Source organism: Sinocyclocheilus anshuiensis, unplaced genomic scaffold (genome assembly GCF_001515605.1).
Source record: "Sinocyclocheilus anshuiensis isolate Anshui unplaced genomic scaffold, SAMN03320099.WGS_v1.1 scaffold498, whole genome shotgun sequence".
Lineage (NCBI taxonomy): Eukaryota > Metazoa > Chordata > Actinopteri > Cypriniformes > Cyprinidae > Sinocyclocheilus > Sinocyclocheilus anshuiensis.
In genome coordinates, this window is record NW_015547644.1 from 197324 (window position 1) to 206560 (window position 9237).

Here is a 9237-nt window from a genome sequence, read left to right on the forward strand (position 1 = left end):
ATTATGCAGATCTTCCCACATCATGACGTAGACATGTGGGGGCGTGTTAGAACGAGCCGTTTTAGGTAGGCGTGGTTGACTCTTAACTTTTATAAAGAATATCTCTTTGGATTTGAGACTAGCCTTTGCAACTTTACAGATCTTCTTTATGCACTTGTAACACTCCAAAGAGAAAGGAAAAATTTAAATCGCATCATATGACCCCTTTAAATGAATTGTTTTGCCACTTTTGCACTTGTTATTATTAATGTATTTTGAATGCAAAGGGCACTTTATTTTTCAAAAAAATAGTGTTGATTTGTTATGCATGTTATGTATGTTTATTAAAAACAAGTTTTGTAATAACCAATTGTTCCGGTCCGGACCTTTGACACTGATGAAAATTCATATTTGGACCTTTGAATGTAGACTTTGAGAACCCCTGTTCTAAAGAAATGTTTTGAGGAATAAAAATTTTTCTTCCCTTCGTTCTTAAGTTAGAAAATAAGAAGAAAATCAAGTCAAGTCAAGTGAAGTCAAGTCTGCTTTATTGTCAATTCTTCCACATATACAGCACATACACACAGAGAATTGAAATTGCGTTACTCTCAGACCCTTGGTGCATACAGATAACACTAACAGTAGAACATAAATACAGATATACAGATTAAATATAAAATACAACTATACAAATATACAAATAAGGTAAAATGTACAAAAGTATAAAAAAATAAATAAAAATAAAAAAAATTGTATTAAGAGGAATTTTATTCTTACGTTTTATGAATCTGACCCCTGGTCTCTCCTTCGACGGTCAGACATGTGATTTACGGATTGATTGAGCTCGAGTTTCCATTATGAAGATTGCTTTCAAAATCCCTCACACTTTCATCCTGGGAAACACCAAGAGAAAAAAAGGTCTGTGAGCTCGTGATCAAAATCAGGGTGTTCCCTCTGTAGGGCTTAGAAACTTAATAAGACCCCAGTCTATTTCTAGGATAACAATGATATAATAATAATGATAGTGACAACATGATAATTACCTCAGTCACATGTCATCACCGTTCTAGCAAAAATTAGTGCCCTTATATAGGTTCTGAACATCTACAGCTACTTGGTTTGAGTCTTTGAAGGTCTGGTCTTGACTATTCATTTAGTTCTAACTGGATAGCAGAAAATCAAATTTGGTCCATCCATCCATCCATTGTCCTGTGGTCCCATCATGGGGATGCTAGAGCCTAAATCTGCATCTTTGCCAAAGTTGGTTAGGTCATTTTTCTCGGTAACACTTTAGTTTAGGGACAAATTCTCACTATTAACAAGTTGTTATTAAAATATTGGCTTTTTATTAGTACTTATAAAGCACATATTCTGCATGACCATATTTTAGTTTCCTTAATCATACCCTATTCCTAAACTTAACAACTACCTTACTAACTATTAATAAGAAGCAAATAAGAGTTTATTGAGGCAAAAGTCACAGTTAATAGTTAATTAATGGTACAAATTGGTCCCCAAACTAAAGTGTGTCCTTTTTCTCATATTTGTGTGTTAAAGGGGTCCTATTATGCTTTTTCACTTTTTTAATTTTAGTCAGTGTGTAGTGTGTATGTTTGGGCATTAAAAAGATCTAGAAAGTTACAAATCTCAAAGTCCACTCCAAAGGGAGATATTTAGTTTTTTAAAAATCCCTTTTCAAGAACTACAACAAACGGCTCGTTTGGACTACAGCGTTTGGTTTCCGGGCTTTGTGATATCACAAAGCGGCTCATTAGAATTTCATTACAACAACGCACTGGGACAGCTAACCAATTACAACACATTTTGTTTTTCAGAAGGCGGACCTTCATCAAAACTGGAACTAATCGAGCCGTTTGTGCCAGGCTGGGGAGAAAGGTATTTTAATAATGTTAATTATGTGTAAAAGAATGTGTTTTTCGAACCACCAAGCATGAGAGCATGTTCTAGTACACCCCAAAACAAAATCAAGACTTTGTAAAAGAGCATAATAGGACCCCTTTAAGTCAGTCTTGCTTCACATTATAGCTGTGTGTCCTGTTTCACATTTCCAAAGAGGCAGTATTTCACCTGCTAAAACTGCTGTGTTCCCATAATGTTTGGATAACTGTTTACCCGTATTCACTTTCAGTTTTCCACACATGGTTTCATTCCATTTCATCCCTGGGTTTCTTCCTGTTAGTGTTAGATGCGTGTCAGGAGCTGAATCTTTTTGTTCAGGAGAAATTGTGCACTCTTTATTACCTGCGATTGTTTCGTCTCACTGCTTGTCTGATGGAGGACATGTTGTTTTCATTTCCTGAACAGGTGGCTTTGCGTGGGCTCACAGGAAATGAATGTGATAAGCAGGAAATATTGAAATCAGTAACAGTAATATTAGATGCCCAAACACCTGAGTGCCTGAGTGACATGGCAGCCGAATGAGCTTTTTTGCTTAATATTATTCATTGTCATTTTACTTACTATTTTATTATATTATTTAAATGCTGTATATTGAATTATATGCTGTCTTTAAATGTGTTTGGATGTGATAATGTTATTTGCTCTTTTATGTGTTCCAATTACTCGATTAGCAATGATAATAATATGATTTTTCTGCTTACGTGCTTCTCCCCAAATGATGTCTGAAGATCATTTTGTCATTGTCATTGTCATTGTGTAATATCGCGTTCATAATCGCAGATGAATCGCCTGCGATTATGAACGCGATATTGCGTAGCTTGTCAGTGAACAACGGCTCTGTGTAGTAAATGTGATGGAGCACGTGATGGAGATTTACTACTAATCACAGAACCGGCTATACAGACGAGATGTGCATGACAATCGCATGCGATTAATAATGCAGCCCTATTATACATCTTTGTTATCTCTAGAACTCTGTTTCTTCTGTTATGTGGCATCTTGCCGATTGTATATTCTGTTCACATATTGCATGAACAGTGTGTGTTCTGTATTAAGATGTATCTATTTTTGATCTGCTCTGTTTGGAGATTGAACGCTCCCTGCAGATCTCAGATATTTTCAGCCCCTTCACAAGCACCTCCTGTGACCTGTGGGCTGAATATGGCCATCTCCCACTGTCCTGCATCCTGTTCTTCTCTCCGCAGTGTACAGACTACATTAGTGCTTCCTGACTGCTCCATAGACAGTCTCAGCAACTCCCTCACACACACACACAGTAAAAGTGGGAAGCTCTACCGGGCTGGTGGGCTCCCATGAGGAGTCCCATCGTGCACTGCACGCACCAGTCATTTCATTTATTATGGCATCGTGTCCTGACCAGACTGATAGGAATTTCACAGCAGAATCTTTACTAGTAGTGTTGAAATGGTATGATGTGACTGAAGCTTCTCTAGCCAATGAATTAAAGTCAGCTTTATCTACAATTTACTGTTTTTAGTACACTTTCCTGGTGTAATTGTGCAAAATTGTTTGCTGTTTGTCATACTTTCCTCTCCAGGCTCATAGTTAATAAAAAGTGAAATATATGTTTAGGCTGTTATGGATAATGTCAACTTTAAATATCTTAAAGGGGTCATATGATGCGATTTCAGTTTTTCCTTTCTCTTTGGAGTGTTACAAGCTCTTGGTTCATAAAGAAGATCTGTAAAGTTGCAAAGACTAAAGTCTCAAATCCAAAGAGATATTCTTTATAAAAGTTAAGAGTCAGCCACACCTAAAAATAATGTTCTTTTTAGCAGCATCATATGACCCCTTTAAATTTAATGGCAATATGTTAAAGATTTCAACAATAACAGCAAATAATGATAGTTAAGAAATTAAATGTTACCAGTGTGATGCATGGAGAAGCTCTGGAGGATGAACTTGACCTTTAACCTCCAATTTCCTGTCAGAAATCCTTCTCACAAGTGGTTGGCAATTTGCTCTGCAAACTCACATTCACTCCATTCTAATATGCACTTACCACCATCCAGTCAAATCCTGATAAATAAAATCAAGTTCAGCCCTGCATTATTTCATTGCTGAATATCTTGTTTCACATAGAAATGCATCACAGATGTTAAATGGATTGAGTTGAATGCTGTATATCATGTTGACTTTAAGTGCATGAATCTCAGATGTCTTGGGTGGAGTTGTTTTTTTTTTTTTTACAGTTCTGAACCTTAAAGACAAGATCCAATTATTATACTTATTTTACAGAATTAAGTTTATTTTGTGGCTTAAATGAATTACATGCTATTTAGAGACTGACACGTTTGGCTTGTCAAAAATATTACATTCAGCTGTCGCAAATTTGTTGACTTTTGAAAATCAAGTTCTTTTTTACCCAGGAAAGGAGTAGGCCTAGTTTTGATGCACAAAGTTGTTTTAATTGTCTCTTATATAAAAAATATTTTATTAAAAGTCATGAAAATGCAGATCCTGTTGTAAATAATAGTGAAAAATCACTGTTCCATTATAGATTTTGACTCATAGATAGATTTACCATATTAGTATCAGTCTTCATAAGTGTGAGCTTGGAGGCAACACTTCTGTTAGAGGATGAGGGGATCTCTTCTGAGCCAGTCTAAAGCACTTCTACACCAAATCTTAAGCCTTACACTAAGTCTTCAAGCCTTTGATCCAGCACATTCCAGCCTGTGTGTGTTCCTGTGCTCTATATATCACACATACACACAGACACACACACACACTAAAACCTACCAGGCATCTTTCAGTCAGATGTTCTGCTCCATCATGTCAGTGTTTATAATGGTGAGTCTTTCTTGTGTCTGGCTGCGCTGTTCTGATGTTTCCTGAGATTGGCACTGGACGTTCACATTAATTGAATGCGAGTGCTGAATATATGCCAGTACTGCAAATCAGCACTGTAATGCTGAGATAGTCCTCTCTCTCTCTCTCTCTCTCTGTGTGTATGTGTAGCTCCCTCTCAGGGAATTGTCCACAAGACAAGATCTTTTTTCACATCATTCTTTCATTCATGTCAAGCAAATGAAAGAATCCTTCACTTAACACAGTTCTTTTAAAATGTGCTTTGCTATCTGTCAGTAAATTGTACTTTAAATATGGAAAACTTTTTAAAAATGTAATACTAAAATGGATCCCGCTTTGATTTTGATTCACTGAGCGAAGTTCAAAGCCGTTGCAAAGGCAAACACACACCTTTCACCTCATTACATCAGTATTAAGGCAGCGCTGTCCATGTGTTGCTTGGCGAGAAACTAACCTGTAAGAAACCAAATGTAAGATTAATGCTGTAAAACAATTTTAATTATTTTCAATTAGTTTTAAAATCAGGTTACATAAAACAACTCAAAACTTCTTAAAATTAACAGCATATAGTTTACTGAAAAGACAAAAGCATTATCTGGCATTAATGCCAATTAAGAGAAAATCTAGCATCTTGCGCCATAAGTGGCATGTTTTAAATTTTTTTTTTTTTTTTTACTGATTAAGAAAATGTTTTTTTGCTGTGTGTATATATAGCACATACCTAAAGCCATACACATTGTAGTGCACAGTATAAATTGTTATTCATAATATTACATACAAAGTGGTTAAAACGAATAAAGACTCTTTATACTGTTACACACACGACTTGGGCTTAAAGGCCAAAGTACAAGTTTGTCCTTGTTTGCTCCGTCTTGCGAACAGTGCATGTGACATACTTTTCGTCATAAGCACAGTCAGCTGACCACATGGACTTTGAGTGTTTTGAGTGCTCAGAAGGTCTACTAGGTAGTGTGCACAACGAACACGTCCATTGAAGCTCACAGTCAATGGAGTATACAGTACTTTGAACGGCTTGCATACTCTACTGTGCGCTAGACGGAGCGGAGTGAGAAATGAAGTATAACCAGGCCTTAAATGCTCAATTTTAAGTAAGTTTCATTAATTGCACTAGTGTCATTTCCTCATGTACCCACAGCTACACATTAACTACACAACAGCTCTGACAAACTTAAGTGCAAATCATGTGATTTCTTTTTTTTTCCCCAATTCAAATAATTTTACTACTACAATATTTAGTAGAATGTATTCTGTAGTAATCAGTGTGTGATTTCACTGACATTCTTTTCTTTTATTGCCCACCCTATGTATATGTTAAAATAATCAGAATTCCTTTACAAATAGGGTAAACGTACCTATTAAGCTCACCAAAATCTACAAAAAGATTTTTCAGTACAAAAAGTTAAAATAAAAGATTAATCTCTCACACAAAAATATTAAATTTTATTTTAAATGACAAAAGCATTTCAATTAAGATATACATCATTAAATGCAAAAAGTCCGGCTGTGCTTAATGGGTAAGCCTACAGTATGTTAGTAAGATATTATTCATGAACTATGTAGGGGATATTTTGACCCGCTAAATGTTCACCCTGTTATTGTCTAATCCATCGCCTCAGTGATCCTAATGGCATGCAATTTTGGTTCAAAATTTTTACTTTGTAATTTGTTGAAATTAGTTGTCAGTTGTTAAAAAGCAGTGTTTTTTATACAGTATACTATTAGGGGCGTAATCGGTACGGGTCTTTCGGTACAGCATTGTTTTAACCGCTGCACGAGTGGAACTTCAATGGAAAATTCCAGTTTTATATATTGTTACTTTTGATAAGAAACAGTCTCATCTTTTAAATTGTCATTTTTTTTCAGGAAATTCAAACAATAAATGCCATTTTGGCGCTCTTTGATGTGATGTGACAAATCGCCGCATAAACACCTCCATTTAAACGCCACAGCAGAGCCCGAGTGAGCGTGATCATCCCTTCCTCTTTACTACTAGTTTTAACACGAAATAAACAAGAATGAACATCTGATGCCTCATGTAATCGCTCAATCTGTGTTTTAACCGCGGAAAGACAAAAAACAAAATGTCACGTATCATTACATTTACCTCAGGCAAGTCATCAGTGTCCACAGCTCGTTAGTTCACTAGCGGAATTAAGTCTAGACAAGAGCATTTCGTTGAAAAATTAGACAATATACTCATTATATTTTACTTTACCTGTTAGTGATGTCTTAATTATTTAATGTAACACATTTTTTAAGTGTTGATTATTATATTTAAAAATAAATAGTAATTTAATTTAACTTTGGGCTCTGTTGTTAATTGTAACCTTATAGTAATGTAAAAGGGCTCCCTATAGTTTAGAGCATAAGCTAATTTTTAAATGTATTTAAAGAAAGAGCAATTTGTTCAGTAAATCACTGTTTAAAAAAAACAATAAAAAAAAAAAAGAAGCAATTTTATGTTTCGTTTTTCCCCCCTGCTATACTGAAACCATACCGAACCGTGATGTCAAAACCGAGGTACGTACCGAACTGTCATGTTTGTGTCATGTTACACCCATATATACTATATATATATATTTTTTTTTTTTTTCTCCAGTGTTATAAGTGCACATGAGTAGAATGTTTTTGAAAGACACACTCAACACTCATCCACTTTGGCTTTGTTTTCCCTATTACAAACTCTCCATTGCTTTTATTGTATTTTCACATAGACATTTTGCAGTCAGTTGACTTTAGAAATGTCTAAGAAAATATAATAAAAGGAATAGAGAGATTGTAAAAGGGAAAGCAGAGCCAAAGCCAGACTACCATATCAAGACAGGAGTTATGTGTATTTGTAGATCCTTACACCACAACCCACTAAACTTAAGTCAAACCCTACTCTTTAGACCCAATTTATCAACTGAGGTATGTATAATTTGATATCAACAACTGGCATCAATATTTCTAAGGATATTTTTGTTGTAAATTAATTAATGGATGAGCCTTGAGTGTCTTTCAAAAACATTCTGTGCACTTCGAACAGGGAAATGTGATTTTACATAAACAAGCAATTTTGTTAAATACCATATTTTTGATTATATATCACTAATATTTTATTAAATAGGGATGTCTTTTGATTTATTCAAAGCAAGGCCGAAAGGCACCAAATTGTTGGAAGGACATGTAAAGAGCCTACATGGAGTTCATTTGAAATCATAAAAATTATAGCGCTGCTTCTGGCTGTGTGCCCTAGTTGAGCACTCTGTTTCTCAGTTGAGGAAATACATTTGATGTGATGTCTCATCTCTTTGCTGTCGTTGTTTTAGTGCTTTACCCTTGACTGCTTTGATCAGCTTTAAATTCAGCATTCTCTTTTGCTCCCTTTCTTTTCCTTGTTGTGAGAAACTTCAAACAGCTTTCGTCAGTCAGTCCCTTCAAAGACTGCCTTTATTATATATTCTTAAGGCAGTTTTAGTCAGCTCAGAGAGATCATTGCTATATGTAGAAACAGGTCAAATTGCCAAATGTAATCAGTGGAGATATGGGATGATTAATTACTGAGGTTCTTAGATGTTGGGAGATAGACTAAATAATTCTGAAGCATTTCTTGTGTGTGGCCAGCCATGACAGCAGGACATGTTTTGGTTTAGAAGCTGCGTTAGTTTTCTTTAATAATCATTAAGCTCTCCGCCCTGTGGACCGGAGACCAGCTGTCCTTTGGGAAAACTGTTAACAGCAATTTGCCTGCTACTGTTGACTTAACAATAATCTTCTTCCCTCGTGTAGAGAGTAGAAAAGCAGAGTTTGTCTGATGCATGAATCATATGAAATGAATGAAAAAATAAAGAGTGGGATGTGCACAATGCTAAAAAAAGTTAATACGCAATACCCTGTGGAAAAAAAAGAACTCAAAGTGGTGTACAAAGACTAGAAACTGTCATTACCTGTATAAATGGATGAACATACCACACACAGTACCTGAAACAGAAAACTTTTAAAGGGGTCATATGATGCGATTTACATTTTTCCTTTCTCTTTGGAGTGATACAAGCTCTTGGTGCATAAAGAAGATCTGTAAAGCTCAAAAGACTAAAGTCTCAAATCCAAAGAGATATTCTTTATAAAAGTTAAGAGTCAACCACGCCTACCTAAAACGGTTCGTTCTAACACGCCCCCACATGTCTATGTCACGATGTGGGAAGATTTGCATAACGCCGCCCAAATGTTCACGCAAAGAAATAAGGCGTAACTTTTATTCTCGCTGTAGTATTGTTGTTGCCGCCGCAACCATGTCGTGGAGACGCTGTGTTTCCTTGTGAAAGCGAAACTACTTTGTTTGTCCTTCCAAAAGAGGACGATATCTGCTTCGCCATGCCTGGAGCTGATCTGTGCTGGTCGCTGAGGAAATACATCAACTTCGCGCTGTGGATCGCCAGATCGGCTTTCACCGTGGACGAAGTGGAGTCCAGCCCGGGGTCGTCACATGTGGTTGCCGCAAGT

At 36.0% G+C, this 9237-nt stretch overlaps 1 protein-coding gene across 4 annotated transcripts in view; it reads left to right on the forward strand.

Annotated features, from left to right (window-relative positions):
* The window catches only part of tex2 (testis expressed 2), a 42460-nt gene that overhangs the window by 10598 nt on the left and 22625 nt on the right, over nucleotides 1-9237 (forward strand). Inside the window, exon 1 of one of the 4 annotated variants that reach the window (XM_016504057.1) lies at nucleotides 1856-1875. The exons of 1 other annotated variant lie outside the window; for it this stretch is intronic. The gene's annotated coding sequence lies outside the window, so the exon portion shown is untranslated. Of the gene's footprint in view, nucleotides 1-1855; nucleotides 1876-5700; nucleotides 5841-7252; nucleotides 7273-9237 lie in introns of those variants that run through there. 2 more of the 4 variants (XM_016504056.1, XM_016504058.1) reach the window with 2 other exon arrangements.